Source organism: Thamnophis sirtalis, unplaced genomic scaffold (assembly GCF_051295495.1).
Source record: "Thamnophis sirtalis isolate CommonGarterSnake01/CBP01778 unplaced genomic scaffold, rThaSir2_p1.2 scaffold_10, whole genome shotgun sequence".
Taxonomy (NCBI): domain Eukaryota; kingdom Metazoa; phylum Chordata; class Lepidosauria; order Squamata; family Natricidae; genus Thamnophis; species Thamnophis sirtalis.
In genome coordinates this window covers 15,558,014-15,580,837 of record NW_028261390.1, presented here as the reverse complement: position 1 = coordinate 15,580,837, position 22,824 = coordinate 15,558,014, and the positions used below count along the sequence as shown (strand labels likewise).

The following is a 22,824-nucleotide window of genomic DNA, read 5'->3' as shown; positions in this document are numbered from 1 at the left end:
ATAAATCTCTCTCAACTTTTGCTTTAGAGCAGGGATACAGCATGCCTGAAACCTGGATGAGCAAACAAGCGAAGCTCTATCAATGGAATGTAGGCAGCACATGAAACCAGGCTGCCTCCAGTTCGTGGGAAAACCTCTCTCCATCAAACCAGTCCCTGTGGTTCCCCAAAGTTTGGAGGCCGCTGTTCTGACCTAGGCTTCTCCAGAAAGCATGAAGCAGATTCCTGGCCCTGCCAAAACCCCTTTTATTAAATGAATGTGAATTCCTCTCATTCACATTCAGCAAAGGCCTGGTAAACAGTCTTTCAAAGGTGAATTTATGACCACAGACCTGGAAAGCTGCCATCTAAATATTTTCCAAACACAGTGCTGTGTAAGGAAAGACTTGGCACAGAGTCTCTGAGATTCACGGACAGATCACCATACTACTGAAATGAATGAACGAATGAACAAAGGAATTGTTTCCTGCAAAAGCCCACTCCCCTTTCGTTCCTCTTTTATTTCCTATGGGAGGGGCCATTCACCATCCACCTGTGGCTTTACTTCCAAGTCGACCCTGATTTCTTAACTGTTCTTTTCTTCTGGCAGTTCTGTGCATGCACACACTGGGAATAGGTTCCACCTGTTCCTCTGTCTCACTGATGTCTAGCTCCAAAGGCAGCTGAGAACCACCAGACAGCCTGGGCCCCATCTCTGCCTCCGACGCAGAGCCCTCGTCTGAGCCTTCCCCAGCCTCCAGGACTGGCCCATGTTCCTCCCCAACCTGCTCACTGTCCAACTCTGGCTCCACTGGCGGGCCACAACAGCTGCTACTTTAGAGGACTTCAATTGCTTTTGTAGTTTCTTCAACAGCATTTGTTCCTAATGCTAGCCCGAATAGCTCTGTGATCTACCTGAGTGGTCTCTCCAAGCGTAAGCTCTTTTAAACGCCTGGATAAACTTGCAAGCAATATGTTTCTAAAAGTTATGGCCAAGCGTGAGACATTTGTAGAGTGACCTAAACTTTTGCTCTTGCTTAATGTTCTAGTGCAGATCTTTCCTTGTCAAACAAATAACAGATGAAGAAAACCTGTTCCTACATCTCTCCTGCTGAACTATATATATATCTCCCCCACTGAAGGATTTCCATTCTATTGCAATGCCCTTAATCCTATCCTTGTAGTTGGGACAAATATATAGTGTGGCAAGATATCCTGAGGAGAGCAATTGCGAAGTTCTTCACAGAGGTAGAAGACGGTGAAATAATATACAGGTTTCTTGCTTTTCCCCTTCTGGAGGACTTTGCAGCAATGCTCCATGCTATTCCTTAAGTAGATATATGGTCTTCCCCAATGTACAATAATTTCACTCCCTCGTCAGAAGTTAGAGGGCTAAATAATTACTTGGTTAGCTGTCAGAAAAACATCCTGTTTAAATCTAAGGTTTCATCGTGGAACTACAATTAATTCCATACCCAGCAAATTTTTGAGGGGTGAAAGAAGGCAAGTAAATGGGTCCCAGATTAATGTTGCAGGAGCCAATCTGAGTTGGTCATTGAGACCAAAGCTTTATTCTTCTGAGCTTTAAGATTCATGTTGGAACCCATCCTCAGGGAACTTTTCGCTGTCCAAAATATGTTCACTATGCTGTTGTGCATGTTGTATTTCTATGGTTGCTGGTTGTGCGCAGATTTTAGTTATTAATTAGGGTGTTGATGGCTGGCTATTGTCATTAATTGTTGTTTCCTTGTGCTGCCACACCCATGGCTGAATTTTTTTTCTTCCCCCATACGTCTTTCAAAGGGTGGCTCAGTGGCTAGGACACTGAGCTTGTCGATCAGAAGGTCGGCAGTTCAGAAGTTCGAATCCCTAGTGCCATGTAACGTATTGAGCTCCCATTACTTGTCCCAGTTTCTGCCAACCTAGCAGTTCGAAAGCATGTAAAAACTGCAAGTAAAAAATTGGTGGGAAGGTAACAGCGTTCTGTGCACCTTCGGTATTTAGTCATGTTGGCCACATGACCATGGAGACGTCTTCGGACAGCGCTGGCTCTTCGGCTTTGAAACGGAGATGAGCACTGCCCCCTAGGGTCAGGAACAATTAGCACGCTTGTGTGAGGGGAACCTTTAACTTTACAACATCTTTCATTCCCTAAAGGTTAAGTTTTAGATTGTGAATTCTTCTTTTCTAATGACAATATATGAAAATATTTTCTTTCCACTCATTTTTTTTTAAAACCCAGAAAGTTGTGCTCCCTGCATATTTAAAAATGAGTGTAATTTTAAATTTTTGGATGGGAAAAATATATTAGTTTTGGGTTGTATTTTCTGTTTGCACATTTAATACTCTTTAATCCCCTCAGTGAAATGGGAATTATACCTGTGAATGTTGGCAGACATGTAATCTTGACAACTCCATACTTTCAATTTTTTAAATAACATATTATGATGCTAATTCAAAACGATGGGGTTACGTGAATGAGTTTATTAAAAAAAAATCAGGATGTTGGAAAAACTATTTTTTTAATTATATCCAGAACAAATTAGCTTAGCCAACTGCTGAATTCATCAGGAAGCAATAGCACTTAGGCTCATATACATGCCCCATGGTGCTTTATAGCCCTCTCTAAGCAGTTTACAGAGTCAGTATATTGCCCCCCAAAATATTGCTCATTTTACCGACCTCAGAAGGATGGAAGGCTGAGTCAACCTTGAGCCTGGTGAGAATCGAACTCCTGGATTGAGCATTGAGTTAGTTTATGATTGTAAAGCAATCTCATAGTGTTATTTTTTTTTATACCATAAACAGGAAGTAAACATTTTTTTAACCAGAAACAGGAAGTAAACACCATGACCATGGAATGCTGTAAGCAGCCATAAATGTGGGCCAGTTACTGAGCATCCATAATGCAGTCATGTGACCAAGGGTGGGTAGGAGGGAATGACATCAGAACTTCAAAACTAGACCGTCAGTCTCTTTTTCCGGGTCTGCCGTAACTTCAAATTGGTTGTAAGTCAAGGACTACCTGTAACGTGTATCTCCAGAGGTAGAGTTCCTTAGTAAAATGAATGTCTTTCCTTGAAACTTTTAAATGTGGATTCCCCTATTTGCTGGTTGCTGAGCCCAATGAAAATACTTGGAAGATGAGTCTAAAACAATTTATTGAAATCTTAACATCTATGATTTTATGCTTTGGATTAATTCCATGGCCATTTCCATTCCTACAAAACAATAGAGCTGGGAAGCAAGTTTTGTGAAGCCAACACTGATGGCTTTCATTCAAAACATTTTTGGTCACACACATTTTCTCCTGGACCATTACAAACCTAAAGAGACTCTGCATGGTTAATTAAGAATAAATGTCAATAGAAAAGAATATTCTCACAGGATAATAGCTTTGTGCCAGCAAGGATGTGCCAAAGGAAAGATAAGAAAGACAGAGTAATTTATTAAGCAACTGTACACTCCAGGCGGTACATTTCTAGAGATTATTGCACGCCTTGGGTGGGAATATAAGGAGAAAGACTGAAGGATGAGTGGCTTTAAGTAGGGGAAAAAAGAAACCATCATCACCCCATAGCAAGTCTCTTGCTGAATCTCTTATTGCTCTTTTGTAATAAAATATAAGGACAGAAAATAGCCAGCTCTGCTGTTTCATTATAAGTATAAAGCTACAATGGACTTTTACTGATTTCATTGAGAACCATATTGTTGAACATGTAACCAGGCTGTTAAGATTTATTGGTTCTCTCAACCAAAGTCCATTAGGTGATCATTTTAAAGCAGAGTCCTTTATTTATTAGTTAAATTAATATGCCATCCATCTCATCGATATGGCAACTCTGCCTTAAATTTTTTAAAATTTAAATTAAATTTAATTGTAATTTAAATTTTTTTAAATGGTTTAAAATGCAAGCATCCAAATGATGTGTTAAGAGTAAAAGACTGCTGATTTTTTTAGAGCAAGGAACACAGTCCAAATACTTTAATTTTAACTTCAACTCCTTCCTTACAGAAAGTGGAATCTTCTTTTTATTTTCTTGTTTAACCTTATAGGACCATAAAGAAAACTATGCAATTATATAATTATTTAAAGTTTGGACCTATCCTTCCCATCAAGAGGTTCTTAAGTTTGAAAAAAAAAACACCATGAAAACATTGCAACTGGCATCTATCTTGTACGTAGTCTCTGAACCATCTTTTTATGATCTAAGAAACTTCCCTAAAAGCGGGCTATAAAATTTTGACAGCAAAGGAATAAATTTTGAAGCCCCACTTCCCCATTTTCTCCATGGACAAAAAAGGATAAATAAATTCTGCTAAAACTGCCTTCCTGTAGCCAAAACATTATTTTTATATAAGAAATTATCTCCCCGAACAATTAAAGATTTTCAAATAGTGATATTTGTTTGTTTGTTTTATAATGTTTAACCCAATTTTTAAATTGTCGGTGTGTGGAAGAAAAGCTATACAATACTACCTATACAAATGTTCAACTGAATAAATTACTATAATTTATTCATTAAAAATATATTAAAAGTATAAAAGTGAGTCTGGAAAATAGTAACAGGAACAAAATAATAACTGAACCAAAATAATAACCCAGCACTCTAAGTCCACTAGGACAAACAGGTTTTAGTGGACAGTAAAAATATCTTGATTCTATTGATTTGCCAATAGAAATTTCATAATTATTCTTCTGTTTTTGAGAATATTGTTCCTTCCTTCCATCCAACTTACATATTGACATATCAATTCACCATTTCTTTTACATGGTTGAACAGTGAATGACTGAATATGGTCTAAATGGAGTTGATCTTATCAATTTTGTCCACCTATATACAAGATTCTTCATTAACTCAGGAGAGAATCAGTGTAATTTCCTGTGAGGAAACCTATCTGTTATGGTGACAACATTGTGGGTATATAGCTGGTATTGGGACAGAAAGACATCATTGATGTATCATTCTCCCCAATGGCATATTAGTCAGCGTAACTGAAATATCTTAGAAAAGCCTTTGGGCCCTGGTTTACTTTAGCATCATATTGTGCTTGCTATACAACATTGAAGAAGGCTAAATGTTTTATCCCCACTATTTAAGCCAAGGATCCATCTAACAGAATGGTTTTCCAGGAGCTCCTTTGCAGCAAAGGATGTCATCAAAAAAGCACAACAAAGAATGTTCTTTCTGCACCAACTCAGGAAGCTCAAACTGCCAAGGAGCTGCTGATTCTATTCTACAGATGAATTATTGAGTCCGTCATCAGCACCTCTATAACTGTCTGGTTTGGTTCTGCAAACCAACAAGACAGACACAGACTTCAGAGGATAATTAGAACTGCAGAAAAAATAATTACTACCAAGCTGCCTTCCATTGAGGATCTGTATACTGCACAAGTAAAAAAGAAGGCTGTGAAAATATTTACAGACCCCTAGCATCCTGGACATAAATTGTTTCAACTCCTACCTTCAAAATGACGCTATAGAGCACTGCACACCAAGACAACTAGACACAAGAACAGTTTTTTTTCCCTGAACGCTATCACTCTGCTAAACAAATAATTCCCTCAACACTGTCAAACTATTTACTAAGTCTGCATTACTATTACTATTAATCTTTTCATAGTTCCTATCACCCATCTCCTCCCACTTATGACTGCAGGACTGTAACTTGTTGCTTGTATCCTTACGATTTATATTGATATTGATTGTTTCCTGATTGCTTATTTGTACCCTAAGACTGTCATTAAATATTGTACCTTATGATTCTTGACAAATGTATCTGGTCTTTTTATGTACACTGAGCAAATGCACCAAAGACAAATTCCTCGTGTGTCCAATCACACTTGGCCAATAAAGAATTCTATTCCATTTCAAATCCTAAAGTTGACACTGTTTTTTTTTTCTTTTTAAATTTCAGAGCCTAAGAATATGAACAAAATACTTGCTTTTATCTGATTTGGCACATGCAGACTTGCCCCCTTTTTATCTTGACTGTTCAGATCAAGGGTTTGACAGGGTGCATTCAGCAAGTAGAAAATCCCCTCTAACATCAGGACGCAGAGTCTCTGCCTTAAAATAGACAGTTACATAGAGGCTCTTAAAGAGAACATCCCTGAGGAACTGTTCTTCAATCAGCACAATAACTTTCATCACCAACAATTATTTGATTGCCCTGAAAGATGTCTTTTTATGGGGGCAGGAGGATAATCTTCTTGGACATGGGAGCCTGTTAAATCGATTAAGTAAAATTGAAGTAAATTCATGTTCCTCAATTGTTTCACTTTTACATGGGTCCATTGAACAATGCTATCAGGCGGTTGAAGTTCGAAGGCCATCTTCATGTGAGTGATACTCAAACTCTGTCATTACTTTGTCATTACTGGGTTAGTATAGCCTTTATTGTCATTGTATATCATGTATACAATGAAACTGGTTTTAGCCTCACTGGTGCAATCCATGACAAAAGACTACAAACAACGTAAATAGTATAAAGAATAATCCCTATGCAAGTACTGTAATTAGGGGGGGAAAAGAAAGAAAGAAAAACTAGTCACACTGAGAGACCGCCTCCTGCCAATTACCTCCCAAAGACCGATTCGACCGCACAGACTAGGCCTTCTCTGGATCCCATCTGCCAGCCAATGTTGGCTGGCGACCCCCCGGGGGAAAGCCTTCTCTGTTGCAGCTCCGGCCCTCTGGAACGAGCTCCCTGTGGAGATCTGGAACCTTACGACCCTCCAGGCCTTCCGTAAAGCCACTAAGTCCTGGCTGCTCCGGCAGGCCGGGGGCTGTTGAAGTATCCAGCCCCACGGTATCTATGAATGTTGTTGTATTTTAAATTGTTGTTTGTCTTATTTATTCCCTTCCCCCTTTTTATTGTAAGCCGCCCGGAGTCCTCCAGGAGTGGACGGCATACAAGACTAATAAACATACATACATACATACATGTTTCCGCATGTGCGTAGAATGCTTGTGGTTGTGTTTAAGAGTCTCACAGTCCAAGGATAGAAACTATTTTAAAACCTATTTGGCTGGCTATACTTCGCTGTCTTCTGCCGGATGGTAGAAGTGTGAAGAGACACTGACCAGTGTGTGAATCAGGGGTGGGTTCCTGTCGGCATTACTACCGGTTCAGTGCCCGAAACATTTTGTGCTCACATGCTCACACACACGCCAGATGTGCGTTCCACGCACGTGCGCATTTGCACTTAAAAAGGTCTGTGCATGCGCACACCATTAAAAAGGAAAAAAAATCATTTTTTTTCAATGAAGATTGTTCTGTGCATTTGCAGAATAGAAAATAAAGATGGCAGCACCCAGGATAGAACCGGTATAGTTACGTGTCTGCCCAAGCTACTACCTATTTGGCCGGTCCAAACCGGTAGGAACCTACTTCTGGTGTGAATCATCTCTGAGTATCTTCCTTACTCTGTTAAAAAAGCGAGACCTAGCAATGTCATCCAGTGGTGTTAACCAATGCAACCAATGTTTTCTTGCGCCAAATTGATCACTCTCTGTAGTGCCTTCCTGTCCGCAGCAGTTAAACCAGAGCACTATACTAGTATATACTATACTATACTATACTATACTATACTATACTATACTATACTATACTATACTATACTATACTATACTATACTGCAGTATGCGAGAACACTTTCTATCGTGGACCGAGATCATCAGCCATTGTTCCACCTGATTTTTTCGCAGGACTCTAAGGAAATGAAGTCTCTGTTGGACCTTGCCAATCACCAGGGACATGTTGCTTTTCTCGGTGAGATCTTGACTGATGAGCACTCCCAAGAATTTAAAAGAGGAAACCCTCTCCACACAGCCCCCCATTGATATACAGTGGGGCAGGTTCCTTCCATTTCACTGTCCTAGGTGAAATGATTGGACTGGTATTGGGCTGGATAATCTCGACCCCTTCCAGTCAGGCTTCAGACCCGGTTACAGCACAGAAACCGCTTTGGTCGCATTGACCGATGATCTCTGGAGAGCCAGAGATGGAGGACATTCCTCCATCCTGGTCCTCCTTGACCTCTCAGCGGCTTTCGATACCATCGACCATGGTATCCTTCTGCGACGACTGCGGGAGGTGGGAGTGGGAGGCACCGTGTTGCGGTGGTTCTCCTCCTACCTCTCGGACAGGTCGCAGTCGGTGTTAGTGGGGGGGCAGAGATCGTCCCCTAGGCCCCTAACATATGGGGTGCCTCAGGGCTCGGTCTTATCCCCCCTACTATTCAACATCTACATGAAACCGCTGGGAGAGATCATCCGCAGGCACGGGATCAGATACCATCAATATGCGGACGATACCCAGTTGTATCTGTCCGCCCCGTGCCAACTCAATGAAGCGGCAGATGTGATGAACCGAGGCCTTGAGGCCGTTATGGACTGGATGAGGGTAAACAAGCTTGTGCTCAACCCAGAAAAGACCGAGTGGCTGTTGTGCTTCCCTCCCAAAGATTCGATCAATATTCCATCACTCAGGCTGGGGGGTCAAATTCTATACCCCTCAGAGAGGGTTCGCAACTTGGGAGTCCTCCTGGATCCACAGCTATCGTTTGACCACCACCTGACGGCTGTGACCAGGGGGGCATTCGTCCAGGTTCGCCTGGTGCGCCAGTTGCGACCCTACCTGAATCGGGAGGCTCTCACAACAGTCACTCGGGCCCTTGTGACCTCTAGGCTGGAATACTGCAATGTGCTCTACATGGGGCTGCCCTTGAAGAGCATCCGGCGACTTCAGCTAGTACAGAACGCGGCCGCGCGAGTGATTGTGGGTGCACCTCGGTTCACCCACATAACACCTATCCTCCGCGAGCTGCGCTGGCTACCTGTCGATCTCCGGATGCGCTTCAAGGTGCTATTAGTCACCCATAAAGCCCTGCATGGTAGTGGATCTGGGTACTTGAGAGACCGCCTTCTGCCAATTACCTCCCTGCGACCAATTCGATCTCATAGATTGGGCCTCCTCCGTATTCCATCGGCCAGCCAGTGCTGGCTGGCAACTACAAGGAGGAGGGCCTTCTCAGTAGTAGCCCCGACCCTTTGGAACGAGCTCCCCGTGGAGATTCGTACCCTCTCCACCGTCCAGGCCTTCCGCACAGCCCTTAAGAACTGGCTAGCCCGTCAGGCCTGGGGACAAGGATAGCCGCCCCTCCCGAATGATGAATGTATGTTGCTTATTATTTTTATTATATGTGTCTATGTCATTGTTTGTGTTCCCCCTCCCTGATTTTATGTGAGCCGCCCTGAGTCCCCTCAGGGAAAAGGGCGGCCTACAAATGTTAATAAAATCAAAAAATCAAAATCAAATTGATAATTTGAGGCGAATCTTGATAAAATGGACCATTCTCACAGCTCTACAAACTGGATAAGCCCCATTTCTGCCTGAAGAAGCAGAAAGCTCTGTGTTCACTTAGATTTATGTCTATATCATTGAAGACTTAAGTCACATTGGTGGCTCAGAATATATTTGGCCAACTATAGCTGCTCCACCTGCTGTGGTCCTTCATGAGCAGGAACAATTTAAGCACAATATCTATACTATGATAAACAATGGTTGGAGTATTGCAGGGAACATTATGTGGAGCTATTGTTGAAAATTAAACAGAAGCTGCAGTGTAAGCATTATGTCTCCCCCAGTATGTACCTATTATGTGGAATCCTACAGCTGAAAGAGATACAACATTTTTATTTATTTATCATATGCCATCCATATAACTATCTGAGCAGAGACATGGGAAAATACCTTCTCTGTTAGGAGACCCTAACTTTGGAGTGCCAATATTGCTGAATGTCTATGGAGATTCTCAGTCATCCAAGTCATGGCTATCCCAAAGGTGCTTTTTTTCAAGAGGCAACTGATCTTTCTGATTTTTCTTTGAGGATATTTCGCTTCTCATCCAAGAAGCTTCTTCAGCTCTGAAGAGTAATATATGAAGAGCTGAAGAGGTTTCTTGGATGAGAAGCAAAATGTCCTCAAAGAAAAATCAGAAAGATCAGTTGCCTCTTGAAAAAGCACCTTTGGGATTGCTGTTGCTGTTTAAACAATGGGAGATTTTACTTTTTACCCATGCAGTTCTGTCAGGCTCTAAAAAACAGGTAAAAATTTTAAGACTCTTTTAAGAAGTTTCTTTTATGTTTCCCACGTATAGGCAAAAATCTTGCCAAACTAAAAAAGGGCTACTTGCACCATTAAACATATACTAAGGAGGGGCCATCTTGACTCTCTTTCTTCCACATAAACTGCTGTCTTTTGTTACTCTGCAATGCATTCCCACCCTCCAACAGCATTCCATCACAATTTCTGTCTTAATAGCCATAACCTGCCAGAACATTCTATCTTTATGCCTTTGACTATTATATCATGGTAACTGGTACTCAAGTGCTATTAATTTTTATTTCGTATGATTGCTTTATAGATTTTATATACTACAGCCTGTCTAAAATCTTAAGGATGGTGGGTGGGATATATATTATAATCTAATATATTTATATTAAAACAAACAAATGCATACACATAAATGTTTAGCATCCTCAAGGACACATTCGCTCTTCCTCTTAATTACTAGGCAGACACCTAAGGGACAAGATGATCCAACTTTATTTGTTAGCAACTAAATAAATTGCCTTTGTGGATCCTGTCTTAAAATTGACTACCATTATGACATAAATTAAGAGCCCAATCCCACATTTATCAAAGCTGTAAAAATACACATCAGAGGCTTAGGCGACAATAATAAACTCAATTCTGTTTTATAAAAGAAATGGAAACAGAATTCTACAGAACCAATCCTTACTTAACCCCACCCTGAGGACTTGGGCATTGATGGAGCAACATCCCCAGTTCTGTGCCTTGTGTGCATGTGCCACGTATCTTGGCCAGTCCCAATCCAGGGACTGCTTTCCTGGATTTCGTGTGTGCCTGTTGTACTCAGTTATCCAGTGACTCTTGTAATCCGGATGTGTACAACAGGGGTGCTTTCCCAGGACCTGTTTGGAGCAGGTAGTACTCTTCCATACATGTGTGTTCAGACCCCCCTCGTCCTAACCAAAGCACACCGAGACAAAGATACTTCAAGGAATTTATTAACAGACAGACAGGAATTTGGCAGTAATCCAGCACAGTCCAGGCCTTGGCAGTAATCCAGCACAGACAAGCCTTGGCAGCAATCCAGCCTGCCAAGCTAGCCACAAAAGTTCTCCAACTTTAGTGAATATGTTGACTCCTGCAAAGGGGTGTGTGCTCAATCATTCCTTTTATAGTCTTGAGAGGAGCCTAATTATCACCAGCTGGGTGCAATTATCTCCTGTAACTGCGTAACTACTCCTTACGCCTATTAGCTCTTCGATGCTGGGCATCCAGGACCAACTCCCTTGTTTCCTCCCCACTGCTCCAATGCATGACATCTGGATCACACTCCCTTGTCTCCTCCTCACTGGTCCAAGGCTCAGGCACCTCCTGGGGACCAACCAGCCTCTCTGCGCCCTGCTCGGAGTCGGCACCCTGTCCAGGGTCCTCCACATCTTCCAGAGCTGACTCATAGGGCTCCTCGCTGTCGGAGTCTGGTGGCAGCTCCAACAGCTTCTGCTGGACCACAACACATGTTTATGGGGCAGCACAAATTGTAGCTATTTCTTTTCTTGCCTGGCAAATGTATGGCGTGTTATCAGTTGATAAAAAACCCAATTGATCTCAATTACTGCTAATTACTGGTGAGATGGAATTGACAAGGACATCCAACATTCTCTTTTCTGTTTTAAACCAATATGGCACATATTTTAATATTCAGCGAGTTTTAAAGAAAAGGCTCCATTTGGATGAGGAGAACAAAGAATAGTATAAATCACAATTCCTGCAATACAAGCTATCACTTTTTCTTTTATTCCTTCTGCGGAAGAAAAAAGCTAGGGGGAAAAATAATTCACGCTAAAAATGGGCAGACTCCTGCCTGGCTTTGCAAAATTACTTGTTCCTCTTGCATGCAAAGTCATGTCTGCATATTTCAGGGAGGAAAAAAAATACAGACAAGAAGGTCATTTTATCTGTAATTTATTTAACATCCTTAACCATTGAACTTTCTTTCCAAGAATTATAAAAAGCCATGCATCATCATTTAACTGTGGTTTGGCCAGATAACCATCTCAGAAATAAACGACAAGATGGAAATCAGCCCCATATGGATTTGCAAATGAATACTGCATAGGAATGTTTTTTTGAAGGAGCTTCTTTTGTGAATTCTCAAGAATTCAACTCCTTAGCTCCTCACTTAATCATTTCTATTTCTTCTCCTTTTGTTTGGTTTAAAATAAAAATAAAAATGAGGGATGAAATATTTTGGAACATATTAAAAAAGGCAGAATATTATATTCCCCTAAATGGAGAAACATGTTTTTTCAGAGACAGAAAACAGCCCCAGACTCCCTGCCCCCAAGCAGAAACTGAGGAAGCCACCTTTGAAAAATCCATCCAGAGGCAGAATGGTAGGATTAGAAGCAGTCCAAACTTCACCTGGGGAACTCAGATAAACAATATCTGATAACAATAAGACAGAGGTTGACAAAATTAGCTCAGGCAAGCACCTAGGAGTTGCATTTCCTCTTTTGCATATAGAGCCAGCTATGACCCCTAGATACAGTGGACTGCTGTCAGTTCACGCGGGTTCAGATGAACCTGTAGTTAAGATTTTGTGCAGTTAAGTGAACCAGAAAATCCCTCCACTAGCTGGCCCCAACACTGCTCATTTTCCGGCCTGTTTTCCGGCCCATTTTTTGGCCTTTTTTGTCCCATTTTGGGGCATTTATGGGCCACAAACAGTCCAAAAAATGACCTGAAAACAGCCTGAAAAACGGCCTGAAAACACCCCCCAAATGGCCTGAAAATGCCCCCAAAACAGTCCCAAAACAGTCCGAAAAACAGACGGGGGTGGGAGCAGCCAGTGGTGGGATTAGCCCCAACCGGCTGAATCCTACCTCTGCCTTTGAGGTGAGTGGCTGGGTAGTGGGGCTGGATGTGATGAGTGACGTCAGCTACTCAGTCACATGAACAACCGGCAACGCCTACCCAGTCATAGAACCGGTTGTTAAGTTATTCAAGTCCCAACACTGCATAACCCCTACATGACCTCATAGGAATTTGACCGCAGCCAATACAATGTAAAAGGACATGTTCTTGCACAGGAACAGGAAGCTCAAATACAAAGCCCAAAGACTTTATAACCCTCCCTTCCACTCTCAACTCCATTTGGTCAGCTGCCCAGAATCACGCATGCTTGGTGGTTCTGCTTCATCATTAAACCATCTTTCCAATCAGCCTCCATGTTTCCAGTGTCTTTCTTTCTCCCAGCTTGGAACTGAACCAGATAGATTTTTCTTCTAACAATTTAAAAAGGGATTGAATGCCTGACCTCCAGGAACAACACATGGGAAGGAAAGATCCATATGTACTGCACACCAATCAGACAGACTGCTGCTGAAAAAGAAGTTCATCCCTTTGTCCTTTTGCTAAAGGGACATGTTTAACATCTACATGTTAGTCTGCCATGGCAAATATTCAGAAGGAGTTTAATAACACTTTTCCCCAACTTAACAAATGCTATTAAAAGGCATAAGCTGTTGTGAGTACCAAACGCTTTATAAAAGCTGTTTATAAAATTTACTGGGTTTTGCTGGGTTTTTCCTCTTTTTACTCAACCTTTATAGGAGGAAGAAGGTATTTTGGATGTGTTTGCCACCTTGAGCTATTTGTAAAAATAATAAAGGGGCTGTCAGACCTGCAATTATATTCCTTTTAGAATCTTGGCCTGCCACACTTTCTCTTATTTCATTATGCTGTTTCTTTAGTATAATTGATGGGAGGGGGGGATAGAAGGAGTAGGATTGTGGAATGTATTATTTTCATTCTTTACTAGAAGTCAAGGTCATCCTTTGTCTCCACACTTTCACACCTGACCGGAAGCAGTTGGGTGTAGACGCCAGCGTGGAAGAAGAAGATTGGACCATGTGATGGATTGTGGGTGTGGGGACAAGATCATGAACTTTTAACTGGGTGGGATTCTGAAGTAACTTCCAGAGTTGGAATTCCACAGCACGATGCCAACATGCCTGTCTTATTAAATTGGAACAAAAAGGATAGTTTTGCCTTTGACTCTGATTTAATGGTATTTGGAACGCTGACAGGGTCGATATAAGTAAAAAAAGAAATTTCAGGGAGAAACTCCAAGTTGCAACTATTACTTTCATATCCCGCTTCCGGGTATCTGGAGGCATTTGAAAATCACAGCAGGAGATAGGCTGTTGGGTTAGTTGAACCTCTGGTTTTACACTGAAAAAGGTTTCTCTACTTTAGGTCCCAAGTTCCTAATATGCCAATGTGTCTGGTAACATTTCCCCAAGACTCCATTCATTAGTGGATTTTTTAATTAAACAGAATAATTAGGAAACCGATGCATCACCCATAAATCTAATTTAATAAAGTTTAGCAACACTTTATCACCAGGGTGTCAAACTCAAGGCCCACTCGCCCACTCTCAAGCTCCATTTTTGCTGGCAGAGGGCTTCAACAGGATTCCCCAGCTCTGCCCACAACCCTACAGGTGCCACTGACACAAGCAACATTGAGCTGGCTATTCCCCCCCCAAGAGCCACCCCCCCCCCAAAGTCCAACACAACCCTGATGCGGCCCTCAATGGAATCAAGTTTGACACCCCTGCTTTATCATAATTAAAGCAATATAATACTTCAGACTCACATCTCAAATCTCACCAGGTCTCACTGCTTTAGCAGAGTAAGGAAGATACTCAGAGATGATTCACACCCTGGTCAGTGTCTCTTCACACTTGTCCCATTGGGCAGAAGACACCAAAGCAGAGCCAGCTGAACAAATAGGTTTAAAAATAGTTTTTATCCTTGGGCTGTCAGACTCTTAAACACAACCACAATCACTCCGTGCACATGCGGAAACGTATGACTAATTTTCCTTTTCCTAATTACTTGCATAGGGATTATTCTTTATACTATTTATGTTGTTTGTATTTGTTGTCATGGATTGCACCAGTGAGGCCAAAACCAATTTTGTTGCATACATGATGTACAATGCAGAGGTGGTATTCAGCAGGTTCTGACAGGTTCTGGAGAACCAGTAGTGGAACATTTGAGTAGTTCGGAGAACCAGTAAATTCCACCTCTGACTGGCCCCACCCCCATCTATTCTCTGCCTCCCGAGTCCCAGCTGATCGGGAGGAAATGGGGATTTTGTAGCAACCTTCCCCTGGAGTGGGGAGGGAATGGAGATTTTACAGTATCCTTCCCCTGCTATGTCCACCAAGCCCACCCACCAAGCCATGTCACGCCCACAGAACTGGTAGTAAATTTTTTTGAATCCCACCACTGGTACAATGACAATAAAGATTATACTAAAATGTTCCAGAGTATTCAGCAATATAACTATAGCCTCCCCCTAAAGCACCTTAAGACCGAAAACAATTCTACCTTTCCTTGGGATGACTTGGCAGGACTTGCAATATCTTAGCAAACATCTCTGAGATGTTGCAGGTAAATGCTACTTACCATTTGTCTTCCTATGCATGCCTGTGCTTTGGTGTACAAACCTGAAGGCACCAGGTTTGGTGCTTCAGGTTTGTACACCTGAAGGCACCAGGCACCTGATAATCTGGCCTCTAGTTTATGTTGTGGGGATGAACTTGGGAGAGTTCTGAAGTCTGCGGAAGGCTCTCATGTATGCTCTGTGTCGGAAGCAGAGATAGAGCCAGGGCCGTCTGACATTTCCCGGCTGCCTTCGGAGTCAGAGATAAGTGGGGAGGATGAACAGTTGGGGCCTGTTGCAGAAGACAAATGCGCAGAACTCTTGGGAGAGGAGAACAACCCAAAAATACATCAAATTGAAGAGGAAAATGTGTAATCACAACAACGGAAAGGGGTAAGGGAGAGAGGGAGGAATGGGAGGCGGAGGAGAGGAGAAGAGAGGAAAGGAGAAGGAAAGAAGAAAGGGAAAAGGAGAAGAAGACATGGAGAGAAACTAAAAGTAGGAGAAAGGGCAGGAAGGGGAAGAAGAAGGAAGGAATCGGGGAGAGGAAGGAGAAGGGGAAGAAGAGAGGAGGAATGGGGGAGAGGAAGGGGAAGGGGAAGAAAAGGGGAGGAGTGGGAGAGAGAAAGGGAAGAAGAGGGGAGGAGAGGGGAGAGGAAGGGGAAGAGGAAAAGGGAAAAGAGAGGAGGAAAGAAGAAAGTAGAGAAGAAGGGAGAGAAGGAGAAGAAAAAGGAATAGCAGGGTTGTGGTAAAACAAGATGGATGTACGGGATGGCAGGGAAAGCAATCCCAATTTTATATAAACTTTTAGATGGAGAAATGAATTGTTATAAATGTCAAAAGATAACACACAATATTAACAATAACTATGAAAATGTATATTTGTGAATATATGTATAAAGAATGAAAATAAAAACCATTTTTCAAAAAAAAAGGAGAGGAGAACAACTGAGGACAAGGAGTTGACTCGGGAAGAAAGACACACAAGAACACTGAATCCTCCCCCCCACCCCGGCTGGGGAAGAAATAGGAGGAAAAGGGAGGGTTGGTTGCAGGAGACAACCATTCGGATTTCTTTCAGAAGATTTGCTTAGCGTGGTTCATGTCTCAGAGACGGCTTGCCATAACATAATTTACAGCTTTGCGACTGGAAGCTTCTGGCCTGGCAAGTATCCCAAGGAACTGATAAGGTCTGTTATGGCAATTAACACTTTGAAGGATTATTGCCTGGACTTTTCCAGACAATCATGCCAGTAATTCACAAGATCTAAATAAAAAGGGTTTTTTCGGGACACTGAGTCTGTTTCTTGGTTCTGCTAAGACTGGGTTAGAACAGTCTGAGATAGAGCGTATCCTATTAATTGGAAAAACATAGACAAAAATATTTTAAAAATATTTTTTTTAAAGTCCTTTAGTCGCTTTTAAACAGTTTTCTTATAAGACTGGTTTCCACTGATTTAAATTTTTTTAAAAAAAGAAAGAAAGAAGGAAAGCAAGCACACCAATGCATTTTCTTTGTTGTTTTGAGGTTTACCGTTCTCAGAGTGACATACTTTTTGGGAGAAAAAACATTCAACATTCAAATCTGCTCCCAAGTCCTCAAAAGCTTTGAGCATCCCCCACATTAGATTTTCTGATATTCAAAATGTTCAGCATTTAAGATGGTTTAAAAATGATTGAACAATGCAAACCTATTTGCTAGTATGGCAGTGGAGGGTTGCAGGCGGTACGCCCCGGTACTGGCGTACCGGAGCCCGCCGGGAACACTGGGTACCATTCTGGTACAATGCTCTGGAGGGCCCACTCGAGCTCCTTACCTGTATTTGAGCTCTTTGGCGCTCCCTCGCACAGAGCGTATGGCGCTTACGCGATGCTCCGCCGAGCAGCTGGAGCATTGGGGAGGTAAGGACACATGCACACCTGTACGGGTATGTGCATGCATGCTGCACTCGTGCATGTGGGGGACGCCAGGCCCATTGCACTGTACCGATTGCACCGGGATCCAGAACCCACCACTGTAGTACAGGTTTGTTTTTAATGCCAAAACTTTTCAACGCAATCATCATATGCACTTTAACATCATGTGCTATTTACACTTTCTCATACTTACTAAAAATGGACCAATTAAAATAAGACATGCGTAATAAGGGCACAGAAATGAGATGAACATTTTTTCCTTTTGTCAAGGGAAAGCCTTTTAGTAGATAATAATGGGAAGTTCATTCATCAGTGGAAATGATTTCTCTTAACTGCAATCTTCTTTGAAAGTGGCAATTTAAGGAGACGTATATAGCAAAGGCCATTACATAAGGCCACGCGGTGGCTGACTCTTTTGTTTTAAAATGTGCAGACAGTTGCTGTCAATCAGTGAGAGGTTTGCCTGTTCCAATCACCCCTTGGCTGAATGCAAGAATATTAATTCACACAAGCAATTTGGCCGTTTCTAATGTCAGCTTGGAGTAGAAGTTCTTAGAGAACACTATTGTGAAAATGTACACTAAGAAGTCCTTTAGTCGCTTTTAAACAGTTTTCTTTTAAGCCTGGTTTCCACTGATTTAAATTTGCATGCAATAGGTAGTTTGGAATACCTTCCGTAAACTGACAAGGCGATTCAGAAATGCTAGAAGTTTTATATCAAAATATATTGTATTCGTTTTACTATTTCCATCTTCCCTTCAAACATTAACAGACTTCACAATGGATTGAGAATCAGTGTCTCCACTAGAGCTGAATCTAAATTAGTAAAGCAAAAACAGCAAACGAGGGAAAATCTTTTACTCAAACTTCATCAAGCCCCCAATAACTTACCCAGACCTAATCCACACATCAAAGGATAAGGTCAGTAAACACAAATAGAGTTAATTAAATTCTGTTCTCCCAAGGGAACTGCATTTTCACAAGAATAAATATCACAGATGGCAGGTACCTACACACACCCATGCTCCTCAAGTGTCACCCTACAATCAGCACTTAGACACTTCCACACCCAGGACAAGCTCCCCTATTTAACTATGTCGCTGTACTCCATTTCTCTGCAATTGCCCCTAAAGGCAAACTCTGCTTTAAGGAATAAATATTTCTTGTTTCCTTACAACTGTCTGAATCTCATTTTTATTTACTCTTGCACAACCCTGGCTCGAGTTGGAACCCCAAATTATTCTTCTGACAATGTGTGTGTGTGTGTGTGTGTGTGTGTGTGTGTGTTCCAGCATAAGTCTGGAGCGCCTCGAGCAATTTCAACCAGACTTGGTGTACAGATAACTTACTCTCTGGAAACAAATACTATGGGGGTAACACGCCCCTAACATCCCTTGGGGTGTGTGTTCTGTTAAGATACAGCTGGTTGTGCCTTAAAATGGATCCTACTGTACTGCCTTAAAATGGCTTCTACTGTACAGCGCAGTGGAGTTGCTGTGATAATGGCTTCACAGTACTCCACCAGGGGGCTCCCTCTGGTAAGGGGGAAATCCAACATTAGAAATTATGTTTGGTCCGGACATTTCCCTCCTATAAATAAATACCTGGGCAATGCCGGGTTATTGGCTAGTTAGAAATAAAATTCAGCCAGCCTGCATAATGTTCCAGTCACCTTCTTGCTTAGTGAAACAGAGGGCCTTGTTCTATGCTTTTGTTTTCTGCTTTCATCCTGCACATTTGATCAGAACTGAAATGCCTCCAATGCTGGCTACCTTAAAAAAAATGTCTGAAAACTCTATTTCAAAGGTTTGGAAATCCAATACATGGAGATGAACCAAATATAAAATCTGTTACAGGTGGAAATGCTGTTCTGATGTTCCAACTGAAATAGGCTGCCCCCTTAGCTGAATCCAAATATGTGTATTTTTAGTCTCAACGAGCTGTTTCCTGCTTTCAAGAAAGAATAAGTTTGCAGGAAATTGTGAAATGACAAGTCGATTGAAAATAAGCAAGATGCAGATTTATAGATACATTGATAATCTATCTATCTATCTATCTATCTATCTATCTATCTATCTATCTATCTATCTATCTATCTATCTATCTATCATCTATATATCTATCATCTATCTATCTATCTATCATCTAAATGGATGTGTGTGTTGTATATTCCAGCATAACTCTGGAATGCCTTGAGCAATTTCAACCAAACTTGGTACACTTACCAAGACTTACTCTCTGGAGACAAATACTTTGGGGATAAGACACCCCTACACCCCTTGGGGTGTGTGTTCTGTGAAGATACAGCCTGTTGTGCCTTTAAATGGCTTCTACTGTACTGCCTTAAAATGGCTTCTACTGTATAGCACAGTGGAGTTGCCATAGTAACGGCTTCACAGTACTCCACAAGGGGGCTCCCTCTGGTAAGGGGGAAAATCCAACATTAGAAATTACGTTTGATCCAGACATTTCCCCCTATAAATAAATACCCGGGCAAAGCCAGGTTATCTGCTAGTATGGAATAAAATAGGGGAGGGGGGGGTTTGATAGTGCTTTAGTAACCAGAATCACCACATAGTTTGTCACTTATCAATGTATATACATTCAGGTACAGTTCTAAAATTACTACTGTGTCGTGTTTGAGATCAATTGTTGACAGTGATTTCTTAAATGAACACGGCAATATTTAAAACTTTCCATATTGCCTTGGTTAAGATGTGCCAATCACAATTAATCACGGAAGGTTAGTTATTCTAAAATAAATAAAGCCCCCTCCCCATACTTCTTCTGCAGAATAGAAAGCAGGTGAAGAATGAACACAGAAGTTAGATTTAGCTTCCTAGCCAGTCAATCTGTCACTGGGAATTACCATATTTCCCCCTCATCCTAATTCTGAATTCACTGAGAGTAGTAAACAATTGGGCTTCTGCTCATGCAGTTTTTTGCTAGATTCAAATTGAATATGAAATGCAGGCTGACATTGTAAATGAATCTCCTGAGCTGCCCTACTTGAATTCAAGGCCCTTTGTGCCTTAATTATTCAAGCATTCTGTACATTCATATATTTCAATATGAACGCCATTAAATTATTGTTCTCTTCTTTCCAGCCAAATGAAAGCTTGTCTTCCTTTCAGCTGTTCGAAGGAGATACATCTCCCTTAATTCTGCTCGGCTCAAAAAGGACTGCGATAGAATATATATTAAAGATGAAATGCAATTTTCTTTTGTAAATATGAAGCTGTGTTCAGCAATTACAGAAAATATTAGAACAATTACCCTTGCAGAAACTACAGGGGATGACTTCCAAAGCAGGGAAGTTTCTAATTTTGCAGATTTAAAAGCACTGTGCATATTGTGATACAGCTTTGTAGGAGGTTTTTCTTTTGTTTAGAATAGAATAACAGAGTTGGAAGGGACCTTGGAGGTCCTCCAGTCAAACCCTCTGCTTAGGCAGGAAACCTTATAGCATTTCAGACAAATGGTTGTCCAATCACTTCTTTTAAACTTCCAGTGTTGGAGCATTCACAACTTCTGGAGGCAAGTTGTTCCACTGGTTAATTGTTCTAACTGTCAGGAAATGTCTTCTTAGTTCTGCTTCTCTCCTTGATTAGTTTCCATTCATTGCTTCTTGTCAGGTGCTTTGGAGAATAGCTTGACTCCCTCTTCTTTGTGGCAGCCCCTGAGATATTGGAACACTGCTGTCATGTCACCCCTAGTCCTTCTTTTTATCCAAATAGACATAGTCAATTCCAGCAACTGTTCTTCGTATGTTTTAGCCTCCAGTCCCCTAATCATCTTTGTTGCTCTTCTCTGCACTCTTTCTAGAGTCTATTTGTTTTAACAGAGAAGGCAAATTGTCAAGAGAGGGCCGTGTTCAGATCCTGAACTTCAATGGAAGTAACTTTTTGTGAACACACAGGAATCACTCCTTTCCACCGGACCAAAATCAGTAACTGCAGTACTTAATAGAGACTCTTCATTGAAATGAATCCTCAGTTCAAGGTTTTATATATAGCTACATAAGACACAGCACATACTTCTTTCTTTGAGCATTGCCATTGCCTGCTTATTATTCTGCCGTATTCCTTCTGTTGCTCAGTTAAACAAATGTGCAGAAGAGGAGCAGAAGGTGACTAATGTGAGTGCATAAACGATGCCAGGTGAATTGTGTGATTGGAATGTTCTGTCCCTCTTCACTCAGTTGGGGTAAGGGCTATTTAAGATGCATTAAGATGCACTAGAAAAGGCAGCCTAGTGTTCTGACTAGGCTTCACCAAATCATGAAACAGACTCCTTGTCTTGAGAAAAAAACCACCCTTTTTATTTGGCTAATATGAATTCCTAACATTCACATCCATCTTTCAAAGATGAATTGCAAACACAGACCTTATCAGTCCTTGGATAGTTGCCAGGCTGGTAGCTTCCAGACACAATGCTGTACAAGGAAATACTAGGCAAGGAGTCTCTCAGATAAGCAAATCTTCCCACTAACAAACTAATTGTCTCCTGCAAACACCACTCCCCTTTTACTCCCATTCAGGATCCCCTTGTGCCTTTACTCCCAAGTCGACCCTTGTTCCTTAACACTTCCTTAACTGTTCCCGTCTCCTGACAGCTCTGCGCATGTGCACATCAGGAACAGGCTCCAGCTGTTCTTCAGCCCCACTTATCTCCGACTCCAAAGGCAGCTGATAACTGTCGAACGGCCCTGGCTTCATCTCTGCCTCCGACACAGAGCCTTCATCAGAGCCTTCCCCAGACTCCAGGACTAGCCCATATTCCTCCCCAACCTCCTCATTGTCCGAATCTGCTACCAGCTCTGTTGGCCATTGGTGGACCACAACACTTAGTGAAGAAAAAACAGCCATCTCAAGCAAGTGATAAATGAGAAACACTGTCGCACAGAAACCAGTTCAGGAGATTTTGACCGTCCTATAGATGAATCCCTTCTCTATTATTTATTGACCCATCCATTCAAAGAGATTGTTTTCCAAAGAGCAAATGTTGGTATTCTAGTTCTTATTTCAAGAAGAGAGCTGAGTATACTGGATATTTTGTTCCAATTTTCTTATAATTTGGGGGTAATTACTGCAATATTAGGAGAGTGGAAAGCACAGCCATTATCTGTAATTTTATTTTTAATGATTAATGATAAGTTAACATCTTTCTGTGGACTTGTAATGCTTGACATTTTACCTGAATTAATGCCTCTCTATTGGCGATGAAACTGAAACAAACAATGACATTGCTTGATTAGAAAGCACAAGAGATCTTTATGGCTTGAAAATGCTTGCATTGACTATAAAAATGAAAAGTTAAATTTCTTATTCAGTTTTTTTTAACTGATTTTCGGAGCTCAACCTTGCCTGTTA

At 41.5% G+C, this 22,824-nt stretch overlaps 1 protein-coding gene across 1 annotated transcript in view; it reads right to left on the bottom strand.

Moving 5' to 3' along the window:
- GRID2 (glutamate ionotropic receptor delta type subunit 2) overlaps positions 1 to 22,824 on the bottom strand; it is a 1,117,957-nt gene that overhangs the window by 183,607 nt on the left and 911,526 nt on the right. The gene's annotated exons all lie outside the window — the stretch shown is intronic.